The following is an 18259-nucleotide window of genomic DNA, read 5'->3' on the forward strand; positions in this document are numbered from 1 at the left end:
TGAATAGACCACAATTTGTTCATCCACTTACCTTTTGATGGACATTTCAATTATTTTGATTTGGGGGGGGCAATAATAAAGAATAATCATCTCCAGTTTTGGCTATTACAAACAAAGCCATTATGAACATTTGTGTACAAATCTTAATATAGATATAGATCTTCATTTTTCTTGGACATATAGAAGTGGAAGATCTGGATCAAGTAGTAACTATACTTAACATTTTAAAATCCAGAAAACTGTCTCCCAAAATGGTTATACCATTTTACATCTATACCAGTGGTGAAGGAGAGTGACAAGTACTTCCACATTCTCACCAAAACTTGAAATGTTAACTTTTTATAATTTTAAATATTCTAATATGGTATGCAGTCTTATTTAATAGTGACTTTTAATTTGCATTTTTTCAATGCAGATTGATTCTAATAAGGTGGGTCATCTTCTTATATGTTTGTCATCTGTGTATTTTCTTTGATGAAAGCATCTATACAAATCTTTGTTGCCATGTTGTATTTTCATTATTGAGTTTTGAGAGTTCCTATGTTATGAATATAAGTTTTTATCAGATATATGAATTGCAAATATTTTCTCTTGGTTTGTTTTCATTCACTTAATGCTTTTTTTGGAAGAGCAAATGTTTCTAGTTTGGTGAAGTCTAATTTACCAGCTTGTTCTTTCATGGGGCATGCTTTTGACATCTAAGAAGCCTCTGCCTACCACTTGGTCAGACAGATTTTCTCTGACATTTCCTTCTAGAAAGTATATAGATTTAGTTTTTACCTTTAGACATATTATCTATTTTTAACTATTATACATATGGTGTTAGATGTAAGATGTTTATTAGTCAGTTTTCCATTGCTATGACAAGATACCTTGAGATGATCAACTTAAGAGAAGGAAATGTTTATTTTGTCTTACCATTTCAGTTCATGGTTGGCTGACTCTGTTGCTTTAGGTCATAACATCATGGCATGGAGTTCATAGTGGAGCAAAGCTACTCATCTCATGACTGTTGGGAAACAAAGGGAGAGAGAAGAAGTATTGGAGTTGCAATATCCTCTTCAAAGACATGCTCTCAATGGCCTAATTTCTTGCCATAGGCTCAAACTCCTAAAAGTTCCATTCCCTCCCAATAATGTCATAGGTTGGTGACCAAACTTTCAAATGATGAGCCTTGGGGAACATTTAAGATGCAAACCATAACAAGTCTTTCTTCTTTCTTTCTTTCTTTCTTTCTTTTTTTTTTTTTTTGTCTTCTAATTATTCAATTTTTCTGGTACCATATTTAAAATACTAACTTTTCTCCATAGAATTGTCTTTATATTCTTGTCAAAAACCAGTAGCTCACATATGTGTAGGTTTATTTCTGAATTCTCTGTTCTGTTCTCTTGATCTTTTTGTCCAACTCTACAGCAATACTACCCTGTCTTTAACTGCCTTTAATTGGGTTTACAGTAGGACTTGAAATCTTCTTATAGTAATAGCAATGTAATTTCTCTATTCTTTCATTTTTAACCTATTTGTATCTTTATATTTTGAGTATGTTTCTTATAGGTAGACTATAGTTCTTGATTTTTACACTATCTGATAACCTCTGCCTATACATATGTGTAGTTTAAACCCAAAGATGTGTAAATAAAACACTAAGTGTAAATGCCCTTGGTACCATGATGTAGAACGAGGCAAGATAACAGCTGGGGCAATTGTAGGGCTCATTTCTGTTGCATTCTATCTCTCAAGGATCACTGTCTAATATCTTACAAATTGTTGTTTCATAGATTGTTGTCTGGTTTTTAATATCAGGTGGGAAAGTAAATCCAGTCACTGTTATTACATCTTGGCTAAAAACTATGAAAATCTGTATTTTTAAAGACTACTTTGGCCTGTGAAGAATCACTGGAAGGTAAGTGAATTTCTCTGAAAGTCATGTTGTTGATTTTTTTTCAATCAGTAAAATATACTCATTATAGCTAAAGTCTATCTTACTGTTATTATAAACATTAAATGAGATAATATGTACAGTGTACACAGGAAATTCATTCCACTCTTTCCCCAATGTGTAAAGATGATAAACAATTCAAAGACTATTCATTTTCTACCTCAGGTGCAAACACATAATAAATGTTTGCTGTTGAAAATTCAGTCCCCTTGTCAGATGGCAAAATAATCTATCCAACAATGACATCAAGATGTCCAGTTAAACAGAGCTGGTTAAAAAACAATAGCAGCGTATGTATACCTATTGGCCTAGTAAATTTTTACAGAAGAGTCCTACAAAGGACGAGGGACCCAAAGAAAATGGTGAAGGCACTAAGGGGATAAAATTGAGAGGAAACTTTTACAGTTTGCTTTTAGGCTTGAAGGGTATTTGTAGGACAATAAAATGAACTTGGAACCACCTCTGATGAAAATTCTAGCAGGAGTAATGCATGCTTTTTATTTCAGAGCACACAGAAGTCTCTAGAACAAAACTTCCCTAAAAGGAACACATTTCAAGACAGCTGTTAATTGTCCAAACAGGGAGAGAAGATAAAAATTGTCTGAATTTTAAAAATCAGAGACTTGATTTTTATAGTTCTGTGAACACATGAGCACAAGTGAATTCTCTCCCTTTTTGAATATGAGAATTCACTCTCACCCCTCAACCCTCCTAAATAAATGACTGAAATAATCCATCTTCATGTCCAACCATACTGAAGGACATGTTTGCTCTGATCTTAGATTGTATCATTTCCAGTACTGGCAGCCTTGAGCCAACTCTAAAATAAGTGCTTATTATTTTAACAGTTTATCAAGTAATTTCCAAGAGGCTTCTCTATGCTGTTTATGTTGGAAAGTTGTTTCTGCCTAAGATTATTTACTCTAAGCAGTGTATGTGGTGAGAGTCCATGCTGATCCAATGCAGTTTACTCCAAATTTCATGTATATGAGAGCTCATTTGGGGGACATTTTCATTTTTTTAAGCAAAATGGTTGATTAGCAAATCCCACAGTGAGGTAAGTCCTCAGCTCAGCCCTTCAAGTGTTTACTAGCTACTTTTTGGCTTCTGAAATATTTACCATAACAAGCAAAGCCTTAATCAAATCAGCAAAGGTTTTCAATTACAATGTTCAGCTTCCCTCATTCTAAATTCATGCCAATGATCTCCATCAGCATGGATGTCTGGATGCAAAGAACAAGGAAATGGAATAAAACCCCCCTTTTATTTCTCCAGTGAAAGAGGAAGTTACAAATAATGATGAATTTTTTTGCTTTTGAATTCAACAGCTCAGCTAACAAAAATGAACATAGTGTTGTCTCTCAAACCAACGTGATTTAATTCCCTGAAAATAGTCAATCATATCCACTGAACTGGTCCCTCTCCCTGCATATTTTCTATTTCGATCCTCACTTTGTTCATGAAACAGCAATGATGATTTAGAGTGACATGTTGTTGCTATGGAATCTTATTTCTCTCTGCTTTTAGTCTATTGAGGACGTGTGAGCTCTTAAATGTCTTTGCATGAGTTATGGCTCAAACACACTGATGCACTGATGGGCTGGGCAGCTGTTCAAACCCAAACTCAAACCAGGGATGGTTACAGAGTCAAAGGTTGGGGTGAGAGCTGTGCAGCACATAAAATAAAAACCAGGCAAATGTTTAAGTCATGGCCTGTAACTTTATCTTGAAGGATTTTGATGAGTCAAGCACTACTGCTGTGGTTTGGGATGGTTTTAGCCTCAACATCCACAGTTCTTATTTATTCCATGTATGAGATTCTCAACTGTTTCTCTTGTCTAAGTTTCATAAGAACAAGGGTTCTGCACTGAGGAAAGTTCATCTTCTCCTGACCTGGCAGCACATATCTCTACACCTAAAGGAAAGATTCAGCTCAGTTGTCCTGATATCAAACATTGGCTATGTGTTCCCCCACAGAGGAATTTCATAGCCAATTCACTAGAATGCTCTCTCTGAAAGGACAGGAACATTATTTGCTTTATTTATTGCTGTCTAGCCAGGTCTTTAACTGGGGACTAACTGCATAATAGGTGATCAATACATATGTGTTTAAATGGCTGAATAGAATCATAGAAACTTATTATTGGAAAGGAGCTGAGCCCCGCTGATTCTACTTCCCAACTACTTCAGGTATCTCTTCTACAGAATGATGACCACTGGTCTCACATCTTCTGGAATCCCTGCAGACATGAGACACCCAGCCCCCACTGTGTAGAAAGCAGTCTGTTCCATCTGCAGAGGTCTTTCGTTGCTCAAAAGTTTCATCTTACATGGAATCTCCATCATCTCCTGTGTCTTCTTTACTTAATTCTTGCTCTTTCCTCTAGCATGATATCTTTGTTTTTTTTTTTTTTTATTTTTTTTTTTTTTTTTTTTTTTTTTTTTGCCTCTGACAATGCTTCAGTAGCAAGAGGTGGGTCTCACAACCCCCCTTGGAGCCCAGATGGCATGAAGCAGAGTACAAATGACTGAATGGGGTAACACATAGAACCAGGAAGTCACTCTTTTACAGAATAACTAGTTTTTAGGACACTGTTCAGACCTACAATTTTAAAGATTGCATGATACTAATAGAGTAATTAGACTTCATTACAGTGTATGAGGTTACTGGACCTTAGGGGAAAAAATCTCCATTTTAATTTGGCCTGACACAAGGTTTTGAAGAACTAAGATTCTCAAGGAATTATATGTTAATTTTTGATCAGGTCAGATCCTTGGAATTGAAACTTTAATTAGTCATACAGCTCTTTTTTAATTGAGTACCTACTCTGTGCCATCACCTAATTTTCCTATACTGTATTAAGGCTTTATTACTAAACTCTAAGATTTATTGAGTGCTAGTGCCCTGCAAATGTTATCCCATCGAATTCCCACAATGAACCTATGAAGAAGGTTTGGATAGTATGCTGACTCACATAAGAGTAGATATAGGTTCAGTGAGCTTGAATAACCAAGGTAAGGTCACTAGCAAGAATGTCACAGGGTCAGGCTTCAACCTCAGATCTGTCCAGCACCAAAGTGCTCTTAATCTCTAGGCCATCTATTTCCAATGACAAATAATTTCCTGCAGGTTCAATTTGTTTTGGCATACCTCACAGTGCCTTTCCCACAGCCAGTGCTCAATATATAGATGTTGAATAATGAACATACATGATGGGTGTTGACTTTGAATCAGAGAACGATTCACAACTTGAAATGCTATACCTCAGGTTTCACATTGTATTGGTCAGTTTTTGTTGCTGGGACCAAAATGCCAGACAAGAACAACTAAGAGGAGGAAAAGTTTAACTGGGTTCATGCTTTCAGAGGTTCAGACAATGGTGGGCTGACTCCACTGTTCTGTGCCCAAGGTGAAGCATCAAGGTGGAGGGGCATGGTGGAAGAGAGCTGCTCCGCTCATGGTTGCCAGGAAGCAGAGAGAGAAGGAGAAGGAGCCACAGGGAAGATGAACCCTTCCTGGGTATGCCCTCAGTGACTCAACTCCTTCAGTCACCTACACCCTACCCCACACAGTCAATCCACTCTAACTAGAATGGACTGAGTAGGTACAGCTCTCTACTAATCATTGTGCTTCTAAACGTTCCTGCATTAACTTTTGAGGGGGGACATCTGATATCCAAACCATGACACATGTCTATGACATGAGGGAATTGGGCTGAATCATCTAAGTTTCCTCCTGGTCTTAAGAAGATCTGCTGCTAGTCTGGGAATGAGGAAGAATTGGAGCTTAATAGCCACAGACAAGAAGGAAGAGCATGACATGAGTGGCAATAGGAGCCAATACAGCATTCCTTTGAACAGAATGTTCCCTCTGCCCAAAATACCCTTTCCCCACTTGCTTACTTGGCAAATATCCAATGAGCAGCTCAGCTGGCCTCCCCTCTGTGAAACTGTCCTTGACCTCTCCCTTGGAACTCTCCCCGCACATAATTATTTCCTCCTTAGGGCCCCCAAGTACACTGTGCACGATGTGTGATTGTTTGAATATGGGCCTGTCTTCCCATCCTTGCACCCGAGACTCTAAGAGGCTCCATAAAGGCAAGATTGGCATCATATTCCTCTCCAGGCCCTTTTTTAGAGCCTGGCATGTAAAGCAAGCCTTCAATAAATGTTTTTACAGTGGTGGAATGAATTAGTAGAGCATGCATAGAGGAGTGTGTTTGTGGGGGGGGGGGGGGGGCAATTTGACCTTAATGGAAAATTTATGCCAGAAAAGAGTAAGAAATTACGTTAGTAAGATAGGATGAGGGTTGCAGTTCAACAGCGGGCCTTGAGGCCTAGGCCACAGGCAATGCAGAGCAATGGTACCATTCTTAGGTGGGGAATTGAGAAGAAAATCATTGAAAGAGTTAGGGTAAACATGGATCTCATTTACAAAATGAGTAAAGATAATGAACTTGCTGCCTTCCTGCATATGCTGTTAATAAATCCACATCTCATTTGCTGTATGTGACATTTACATGCATTTAAAAAAATTGCAGAATAGTCTGATTTGAAAGTGTTTTTCTTATTTTAGGGAAATGAATTTTTAATAAATTTCTAACAGAGCAAACTAACTATTAACTAGGATAAAGCAAATTTGAAAAAGTCTAGCTGGTTATTGCTGGCATATGTAGGACCCAGAGCAGTGCCTTACCCATATCAAGTATTCATTTAGTTTGTTGAATGTCAAGTTGGTATTGCATTGTGGCTGACTTCACTCTGTTCACTCATATGAGCAGAGGAAAACAGCAGTCCCCAGATCTAAAAAAATCAGTGATTGTCTTAGAAGATTAAAAGCTTAAAAAATCAATTAGAGGTTGAAAGGCTTTAGTGTTTATGTTGGAATATAGAACATATAAGTTTATATCAATATGCTTATCACATATAAGTTTATATCAATATGCTTATCTTTTTAATTCTCTGAAATGAAAAAAATTATATTAAAAGATGTGCATTGTAAGAGCACTTGTCAAATGACTATGGTAGATGGTAGCTCAGAAATGCATTCCATCACCAGCCAGACAACCCACACCCAGTGGAAGCAAATGAACCTATGACATCTCTTTAAAAGACCAACAGACCCCTTCATCCTGGTGCATTGTGGAGAAGCTATGCTGGAAAATCAGTTCAAGTTCATGGATGGAGGTGGTCTAGCCCTGTTTCCTCACGTGATAGGCCCTATTACTGTGTTGTTGCATCATTTTGCAATCTTGGGATTTAAATTCATAATCTGTTTCAGAATAAAGAATTTTCTTTCTAACATGAAGAAGCCGAAAGATTGTGTGTGTGTGTGTATGTGTGTGTCTGATTTTGAATAATTAAGCCCCTCAATGACTAAGCATGACGATATTAGACAAACAATATGTGCAGTTGCCTAATGCAGTGCACAAGGACCTGATGTCACCACCTCTGCCTCTGAATTTATGCCTAGGAAAGGTGAGGCTTTATCTAGGAGTCCTAGATTCTTACAAGGATTTCCATAATTACCTCTATCTATGTGTGGGCCTATGCAGTTCTCCCGAGCTTGGTTTCCTTATTCATATTTATTACTTTTAAATGTGTAGCTAATTACTAGGATATTATTTCAGAAATAAATGGAAATTTACCTCAGTCTCTGGTGTTCTCATCTGTAGTGAATATGCAAGGGAAAGAACTGAGGAAAAGATGACAGCCTCTTTCCTTATACTCAGAAACCTTGTCATAATGTAAATTTTAGCTAGAAATTGGTTATTACATACTGGGTCTTCGAACCAAGTCCTGGTTATTAAAATTCTAAAAGATCTCATGATAGCAAGGTCTCTCTCCTTGTATATATTCTTATAGGTGCTTGTAAATTTAGTGGGTAAATCTGAATCATGTCAAAAGGATCCCATTCCTCACTGATGTTCATGTATATTTCAAAGATAACTTATCTTCATTCCTGATTTTGATCTTCCATTGGTAGTGGCTCCTAACTCCCTGGATTTATGTTTCTCTGCCCCCAGCCTCTTTGAAAGTAGTTAATCTTCCCCCCAGTTGTGAGTGTAGTGTAGTAGAAAAGAACATGGGCTTTGGCGCCTGTGGCAGTTATTAGGCTGCTCATTAAATATTTCTGATTCTCCCTTCGGGCACAATTGGTTTTTACCTCCCTGCTCCCTTGCAGGAATAGATGTTCATATGGCTTGTTTCAGTCAAGAAAACGAAAGTGTAAGCTATGTGGCCACTTCCAGGTGGAAAGCTGATGAGCTTACGTGTCATTTGCCTTGTCACCCTTTCCTTTCCTTCTGCTCCATAATCAGAAAGCTTGGAGATGAGACGGAGTCATACTCATTTGGAATCCCTCTAGTCAGGACAATACAGAACAAAATTTCAACTCACATAAAATAATCTGTTATTTTTAAGCCACTGAAACTTGGGGGTTGGTTGTTATCCCAGCAGATCCTAACTTGTGCTGACTGATGCAGGACTACACATTCCTTCTCTGATTCTGAATAACTTACATAATTTCTCTGAGTACCTCAGGAAGTCTTCTGTAGATTAAAGAAAATTAGGTGAGTAGAGTGATTTGCATGTATCAGTATTCATTTCCTATCATTCTTCTCCTTTACCTTCAAGGAGAAAGAAGGTATCTTATATAACACTTGATTGTGCCTAGAATGAGTACTGCAATATAGAAGGTGCAAAATAAACAAATAGGAATATTTAGATGGTGTACTTAGGGAGTAACTTATTTAAAAGATCCTTTAGGCCAGGTATAGTGGCTCAAACCTGTAGTCCCAGCTACTTGGGACACTGAGGCAGGAGAATCTCAAGTTTGAGGCCAGTCTGATGACTTATCAAGACTCCATCTCAAAATAAAAAATCAAAAGGGCTGGGGATGTAGCCCACGGGTACAGCACCCCCAGGTTCAATCCCCAATACCCAAAAAAATAATGACCCTTTGGGAATTACTTTGCAATATGAAATATGAAAGACCTTTTGTTTTCTATAAATTCTCTTTCATCAGGTTTTCTGAGGCATCGTTGGACAAGAGTCAGGTTGGATGAAGAAGACAATACAGTCTGTATTGGAATTTTAACCCCTTCTCAGCCAGCAATCAACCTGAGTGATCCTGAACTGAATGAGCAATTTGTAGCATCCTTATTGGAGGTGGCCTGACCTCACTGACCTCCACATCAGCCAGACCTCTCTTGGAGAGTTGGGCTCTTCCCTGAGCATCACATTTGAGAAGAGTATTAACAAACTGGAATGTACACAAGTGGCTGGTAGTGGTGGCATGTGCAGAAAGAAGAGCAAGATGCTAAGAAGTTGGGAAGCTGCTACCTAAGGCTCCAAACTCCCTAACGCTGTTGGAAAGTTAATTAAAATAGAAATTATTTGCATTCTCAGTACTTTAGTGGACAAAGTGAATAAAAATGTTGCCAGTGGATGAGCCAGAGTCTATGCTGTGACCTTTTAGTAAGAGGAATAACTCCCCACTCACTCGTTTACAAATCACAGGGGGGAAAAGCAACCTGAAATTACTAAGCAAATGGAAAAGCATTAAAATGGGGGTTTGTCACTCCATTTCATCATGAGCTGCATTAGCAAAAGCAGAAAGAGACTGAGCATTAGACAGAAGGAAGAGAAGTCCATAAGATTAAGAGAGAGGGAGTGATGAGCAGGGAGCCAGGACAGATCTCTTCTGCAAAGACCTGGGAGCTCTTATTCCAGAGCTTAGAGGAGGAACCTAATTCCAGAAGAAGCTGCTGTAAAGGTGGGCATGGTACCAGGGTCCCTGAGTTTCACAGACAATAAGCAGGATGGAATTGGTAAGGAAACAGAAGTTCTTGAGTTAAAGAAGGTTAAGAGACTCAGAACCAGAAGAGATCAGTTTCAGAGACTGGTTTGAGATAGAGACCCCAGATTTTCTGTAAAATATCTTATAAAATGTGGCTTTACTTGCCAGATCTATAATTGTCTCCCCTGTATGTTTTGTTCCCTGAGCAACTCAGTGGAAAGGTGGCTTTTTCCACATCCAAGGCAAGTAGGCCAGAAAGAAGTTATTGATGACTTTTTTCCTTCATTCTACAATAAGCACTGAACACATACATGCTGGTCAGCATGCTAGGTGGTAATGATACAGAAATCATAGTGAAAGCCTCTGTCTAAAGAATGTCACTGGCTAGTTGAGGTAATAGAGTTGGAAATAGATGGTTATGGCTTGGACACCTCACAAGGTGTCCCCCCCAAAGTCTCACGTATGAGACAAGGCAAGAAGGTTTGGAGGAGAGACAATTGGGTTGTAGCCTTAACATAATCAGTGAATTAATACCTGGTGGGATTAATTGAGTGGTAACTGGAAGCAAGTGGGGTGTGGCTGGAGGAAGTGGTTCATTGGGGGCATGGCCATGGGGTATATATTCTGTATCTAGAGAGTAGAGTCTCTCTGCTTTCTGATCACTGTGAGCTGCTTCCCTCTGCCACACTCTTCTGCCATGATGTTGTCTTATCTTGAGTCCTAAGGAATGTAGTCTGCTGTCTATGGACTGAAACCTCTGAAACCTTGAGCCTCCTCTAAAATTGTTTTAGTTGGGTCTTTTAGTCACAGTGGCAAAAATGTTGATTAAAACATAGACAATTAAACTAGAGTGTGTGATGCAAGTGGAATGATGGAGGTGAAATTCGGAAGCTTCTGGGAAGAGCAACCAACTCAGAGGAAAGGGGTGAGAGGCAAGAGGTGGGAAGGGTTGAGGAAGAGATGACTTCATTCACAACCAAGTCTTAGAAGATGGGTGGGCATCAACCAGGACAACAGAAGTCTGCCCATGCAGGATGATATGCGCAGTTACTCCAGTCCACAATGGGGCACAGGTAGAGGCAAGAGGTAAGACTAGGGATTGCGCAGCCCCAATCATGGTAGACCTTCCTGGGCACACACTTCATTCTAAGGAAAAAGGGAAGCCCTTATAGGGCTTTATGTAAGGAAGTGATACTTTTAACTTTTCATAGCCATTCTCTTTAAGAAGATGGCTCACGGGGTAGGGAGGTGGATTTGAAGAGGAGAGAATGGGGGTGAGGGAATGAGTCAGGAGGCTGTGGCAGCAATCCATGTGGGACATGATGAAGGCCTGAACAGCTTTCATGTCACTGAGGAGAGTCCTGGGACCAAGTCCCAGAACAAAGTAACCTTGAGCCCTTTGTTGGTTTGTTTATGGATCTCATTCTTCCAGCAAACATTAGAGTGACATTTATGGTGGGGCACTGAGGGGGCAGAGAGGGGCAGCAGGGCCAGTGGTCTGGTGTTTATCACATTTTCCCTGCTCAGAGGCTCTCCGAGTGGTATCTTTCCTCTTGATTGCTCCTTTGCTGATGTAAGGATAGATAGTGGTTGGGGTGGGAGCCTCCCATGCTGCAGCATGCCTGGCTCACTCCACAGATCTTGCTGATGCAATAGGGAATTTCTCCTCTGGAGTGTGGCTGGAATGAGCACCATGTCTCTTGGGAGCCCCCAGGAGCGCTCAGACTCTATGGAAAACTTGGCATCCAAGGAATAAAGAAACAAGGACAAAAATGGCTGGCAGTCTTTAGAAGATAAGAATGGGGGTTCATTTGACCCAAACTGACTTTAATTCAGAACTCTTTAGGATCTGTAATAGCGTAGAACCAGCAACACTATTTTCTTAGACAGTGCTTCTTCAGGATGGTGCTGTAAGAATTCCAAGGCAGATGTAATACAGTGGATGCATCAGAGAGAAAATGGTTTGGTTCTTTTTGTAAAGAACTGGTGGTGTTGATGTCAGTGTGTAAATGAAATGAATGCTATCCATAATGAATGTCTGCCATCTTGCTTTTCCTTTTCTTAATTCTTCTCTCACTCTCTAAAGTGCTTGTGTTTAGTTAAGAGGATGGCACAAACTCCCCGGATGGATCTCTGGCCCCAAAGATTCAGATCAACCTGGAGAGATCTACAAGGCCCCTTTCTTTGGTGCTGGAGTCGATGCCAGTTCATGTTTTGGTGTGTGACTAAGGAAAGCAATACAACCACACAGAGGAATGGGGCTGAGGTGGATGGACAGCATTAAACTGGGGAAGTACAGGTAGAAGGGGGAGGAAAGAAAATATTTTTCCCTCTTACCCCAAGTACATATCAACTATTCTTCTAAAATGTTAGTTGACCACAACTACATAATGATCATTCAGAAAGTGTGGGAGTTCTTAAAACAAGACCAACTTCAACTTGTGCAAGCTTATCCACCAGTGCTACAACACTGTGCCCTGATCCCACCCCTACTGTCTTCTATCATCGCAGAAGCTCAGAGAAGGAATGATAGGAAGCCTACTACTGTTACGGTTGCAGCTAACATTTACTAGGTCCCCATTTTGAGCCCAGAGTATTTTTTCCCCATTAAGTTTCCTAACCTAAGTTCTTTCCTGTTGCCAACACTTCTCGGCCTTTCACTTGATTTCTCAGCTGCGTTCACCAGAGCAACACAAACTTCTTTTGCAGAACTTCCTCCTTTCTCCATCCTGAGATACTACTCTCTCCCAATTGGTCTCCGGCCTCTCTAACACCACATCTCAATCTTTTTTGCTGAGTTCAGTATATTGGTGTTTCTCAGGGTTAAAACCTGGGCCCTCCTTTCTTCCCTATCCATGTTTTTGGCCAGGTGATCTCATCCTTGCCCTCAATTTAGATTCTGCTCAAGCTGATGACTCTGCAATATGAATCTCCTGCTAAGATCGCTCCTCAGAATTCCAGGCTCTCTTATCTCAACTGCGACTTGATATCTCTACTTGTATGTCTCACAGGGAGACCTTACTTATCCAAAATTGAACTTTCAATTCTCCTCCAACTAATTCCTACTTCTGTCATCTACATCTTCTCGTCTCCTCTCTCTTTCTCGGGTCTCTCAGCAAGTTTGGTCAATTGTATCTCCACTTTTCTTGCCACCACCTTCCCAGTCTCCATCATCTCTTTCCTGGATTTCTGCAGTGGTTTCTGACTAGCCTCCCCATCCCCATTCATGCTTCCCTATGGGCTATTGTTCTCTACTCAGCAACTGGAATGGCTATTAAAATAGCTAAGACAACTTAAGTCCCTCTGCTGCTGAATATACCCCAGTGGCTTTCCTTGAACTTTGAACAAAATACAAACTCTTTACTTTAGCAAATTTCAAGGTGGCTCGTGTGTACTGCTCCAGCCTTATCCTGTCCCTGCCACCCTCGCTGTTTCCATCCAGGTCATTCTGGCATTCTCTTAGTATCTAGAATTGACCAGGTCTTGCTGAGGGCAAGGTCTTTGCACATTTCTGGAGCACACTTCCACTTGCTGTCTGCATGGCTGGGTACTTCACGTTCTGTAGGCTGCACCTCACATATCACCTCCTCCAGAAAGCCTTCCCTGATCTAAAGCAGACCACTACTATCACTCTTCATCAAGGAATCCTTTTTGTTTCTTACATGCCTCCAATTACAATATAACATTTTAGTTTCTTTGTTCAGTTTTTATATCTTCTTAACATCCCTGTAAACATGAGTTTTCTGTTCATTTTTTATTCCTAACCACTAACACAGTGCCTTGAATGTGATAGGTGTTCAACATATATCTGTCAAATGAAAGAATGACAAACTTGTGCTATGACTCCTATGTACATTATTTTTAATGTTCACAAGGAGCCTGAGAGAGAGAGAGAGAGAGAGAGAGAGAGAGAGAGATTACCCCAATTCCATTGTATGGATAAGAAAAATGAGGTTTACCACTGTGGGTAATTTTACCAAATCCACAGAAATAATAGGTGGAAAAGCTGGGATTTGACCTTGGGCTGTCCAAATCTAGGAGCTGAATACAATGCGGGAGGCTATGTGAGAGAAAGGGGCGGGGGGAGAAACAGACGGGGGGGGGGGGACATAAACTCAGTCATACTTTGTGATTTATAATGTCTTCATATCTTTATATGGAGATCCTGGTTCCTTTCTCCAGTCTTTAAAATCACCTGTTCCAGAGATTTTTTTTTTTTTTTTTTAAGGATAAAACAGAAAGTTAAGGAAATTGGAGTTTGAATTCACTTCAAGGTCAAGGAAACATTTAAATCCATCTTTCCTCTGTTAGCTTACTGTGATTTCCCATGGTCTGAGTCTCGTGATTTGATCCTCCTTCATCCCTTTATATCTACATCAAAAAGAATAGAATTTCCAAATTGGCAGTTTGTGATAGTCCTCTGTGACTCAGTTTCCCACAGCTCCGGAGTAAGATTGCTGTATAGTATACTCGCCTTTAAGATGTCAGCCTTGTTCCCATACTAGTCCAAATAACAACTTTTGGCAGTTTAGATAGGATTATGTCTCAATCTCTATCAAAATCCCAATGATGCTTGTTATAGAAATAGGAAAATACATCCTAATATTCACATAGAATCTGAATGAATAGCCAAAGCAAATTTTAAAAGTTGGAGACCTCGCATTTTCTGATTTTAAAATGTACTACAAAAACACAGTAATCAAAGCAGTATGATGCTTGCACAAAGGCAGACATACAGACTGATGAAATAGAATAGAGTACAGAAATAAAACCTAGTACACATGGTCAAATGAATTTTTCAAGGGTGACAAGGCCATTTGATGGGAAAAGGACAGTCATTTCAACAAATGGCACTGTGAAAAGTAGACACACACACACACACACACACACACACAAATGAAGTTCAACCCTTACCTACACCATACACAAATATTAACTTGAAGTGAATCAAAAACCTAAATGTAAGTGTTAAAACTATAAACTCTCAGAAGAAAACCTACAGGTCATAAATTTGGCAATAATTTCTTGGACATGGCACCAAATGCACAGGCAACAAGCAAAAAAATAGATTAGTTGAAATTCAGCCAAATGTGAAACTTTTGTATCTAAATGATATTACCAACGAAGCGAAAATGGAGTGAAAAAATATTTGCAAATCATAAGATTTGGCTATATAAGAAATGGATATATATAAAGAACACATACAGTTTAACAACAAAACAAACAACCTAATTAAAAAGGAACAAAATACTCGAATGGCTTTTTCTTCAAAGAAGATACAGAAATTCCCAAAAAGTATATGAAAAGATGCTCAAAATCACTAGGCATTATGGAAATGCAATGCTTAGGGAAAATTCAAACCACAATGAGTGCCCCCGCAGATGAGATATATCCATTAGAATGACTATCCAATAAGAAAAAGAGAGGGAGAGAGAGAGAGAGAGAGAGAGAGAGAGAGAGAGAGAGAGAGAGAGAGAGAGAGAGAGAGAGAGAGAGAGAGAGAAGCAAGAGAAGGAGGAGGAGAAAGAAAATAACCAGAATTGGCAAGGATGTAGAGAAATTAGAACCTTATGCATTGCCAGTGGGGATGTAAAATGGTGTGCAATCTCCATTGAAAACGGCAAGAAAGTTTCAGTATTCTCCTGGGACCGAGTCCTTGTCATGTCTTACTTGTGGCCCTACTTATCTTTTTTCCCAACCTGTTTTCTTCCCCAGCAACATGGTTGTTGATCCTGAAAGCACTCCCTAATAAACCTCTTGTACCCCCCCCCCCAAAATTCTTTCTTCCTTGATGCTTTACTTCCATTGATGCCAGAAAAATTGTCATAACAACTCCATTAATATATGAAGAGTGGGATTTGAAAGGCATCCTTTGAAGTTGTGAGTGTACAACTTGCCACAGAGAAGCAGTGGTTCTGGGTCGACTGTCTCATTCCCCTGCTTCAGGAAGTTCCTAGTATCTTTCAGCAGAATTGACTGCTAAGAGTGTCTAGGAGTCCTTAGTCAAGACCTGAATTAACCTTGAACAAGGAGGGAAGCATGCCACTTTAGCCTTACATGTAGTAGAACATAGAAGTAATTTCTGGTATCAGCCAGATCCAGAATATGAGAAGCTAAGAATGAGTTCTGAAGATTCCCTAGAGACTTTCACTCTTTAGGTTTGGGATTTGATTATACCTCCTGGGACTGATGCTTTCCTGGCCTATGCTCAATGATCTGGACACAATGTTTTCCAGCCCCTTGTAGCCCCAAGTCACCTATACTGGTCTTAAGTTGCTGTGCTTCCCATGCATTTCACCCATGTCAATAGTGAAATAGAATTCTTAGGGTAGCTGGTGAGTTCTGAGATCATATCTGAGGTTCCCTTTACAACAGCAAAAGGAGAGAAGCCTTAAATGAGGGCACTTTATTCTAGTCCAAGTTCATTTTTTCAAAGATGATTTAGTATATAAGGTAATAGTGGGTGAACACGAGTTGATAACTATATTTATTTTATAACTTGATAACAAAATTCTCACACCAAAAGGGAAGAAAAGGAAAACCCCTTCAAGACCCCTTCCTTCTTTCCCATTATCACACACTCCTTCATCATCCACTGCTAGGGAGAGTGGGCCACATCCCTGACTCAGTGACGTCTCCCTTTCCCACCACTCCGTGAATGCTCTCGGAGACCACTAAGGACCTTCTAGGAATCTCTTTTAAAACTTCATCTTTCTGGACCATTTCAAAACATTTTTCTCCTTTAGGTTTTGTGACACTGTCATGATGTTTCAATTCCCTTTCTTTCTAATCACTTTTTTGCTATCTCTTTGGCAATTCCTTCTGTCCGTATCTTAAATGTTCTGTCTTCTATACATCTGTACTTGGATGTCCCTCAAACATCTCTATTACCAGCAGCTGTTAAGTGCCTACGTTGGAGACTCTGGAGTCATCACTTTTTCTAGAGTTTTGTCAAATATCTTCATATTACTCCCCTGTACAAAGTGATAATCCTCCCCCACCCCAGAACTCTCTACCCCTGCCCCCTCTCTTTATTGCTCTTTTTGGTACTTACTACCATTTGTATACTAGATGTCTGATAATTTCTTTTCTCTCTTCTCTGTAAGTATGGAAGCTGAAGAAAGTGAAGACTTGCTTTTGTCCCTCATGTCTAGAGTGGTATCAGACACTTAATTAATACTTGAAACATATTTGTTGAATGCATAAAAGGAACTTGGATTTCCCCCTCTGCCTCAGACTCCAGTAGAAACTTCTGAAATTCTATTTTGTTCTTGGAGTGTTTCTCAAATCTGTGCTCCTCTTTGCTTCCTTTCCCACTGCCCCACTGCCTTTGATTAGGACCTTCCACACTACCCAGAGTACTGTCATGGCCTCTTTTGCTGTGTCTGTCTTCTTAGACCATGCTCTGATTTACTAACAAAGCTCCCTCTCTAACACAGCCTGGGTGTCTCCTTCCTCTCTTTCCATCCCATGGATGTTTTGCACAGTAGATGCTCATTGATGTGTGTGTGCCTGACAGCCTGGGACTCTCTCTGGGGAGAGAGGTCTGGGGAGGGCAGCAGTTTTGTCCCATTTAAAAGTAAGGTTCAGGGAAGAATTGAAATGCAATGCAGAGCAGAGCTGAGGAACTAGAGACGAGTGAGGCACTCTATTAAAGGAACATGGGAGAGATATCAGAGTGTGGACTGGAGTAACTGGGGCAGAATTCTAGAATGAGTCATTACAACAGAGATCAACAGCTACATGGGGCAGGGAGGGGCTGGAGAGAGAGGCAGGGAAAAAAAAAACCCTCAGTCATTCTGAAGTGAGATAGGATTTCCACACTTGTCTACATTGAAAAGCTAAAAATAGGGACATTTGGGAAGAAAAATAGCAAGGAATCTTTTAATTTTACTGACAAGGACTATAAGGAGGGAGGTTTGTAAGAATGAGAGTGTCTCTCACTCTTGGTGGTAAAATGAGGAAAAATCTGTTTTGGGTCCCCCAAACTTCACACCCACTCTGGCCTATTCACCTCATCTTTCTCTACTAACAGAACCTCTTCTTTAGGAAAAAGTCTGATGTGATCATATACATACATTTATAAAATTTCATGGGGGGTAATTTTATACATTAGCATATATAAATATTCATATATGCAGAGAGAATCAAATTTCTGTTGCTGTGTCAAATACCTTAGATATACAACTTATAAAAAGGAAATTTTTATTTTGACTCACAGCTTCAGAGGTTTCAGCACATGGTTGCTTGGTGGTACACAGTGGTTGTGGGGAGCATGTGACAGGGGAAACAGCTTACCTCATCACTCTGGGATATAGAAGAGAGAGAGAGAGCACAAGGACCACACTCCGGTTTCTCCTTCAAGAAAACACCTCAATGGCTCAACTTCCTTCCACTAGACTTCATGTTCTAAAGGTTTCACCATTTCCCGATATGGCCACCCTGGGGACCAAGTCTTTAGCACATGTGCCTTGTGGGACATTGCAGATCCAAACAATAGCATATATGGTCCACTACAA

This window comes from Sciurus vulgaris, assembly GCF_902686455.1.
Source record: "Sciurus vulgaris genome assembly, chromosome: 11".
Lineage (NCBI taxonomy): Eukaryota > Metazoa > Chordata > Mammalia > Rodentia > Sciuridae > Sciurus > Sciurus vulgaris.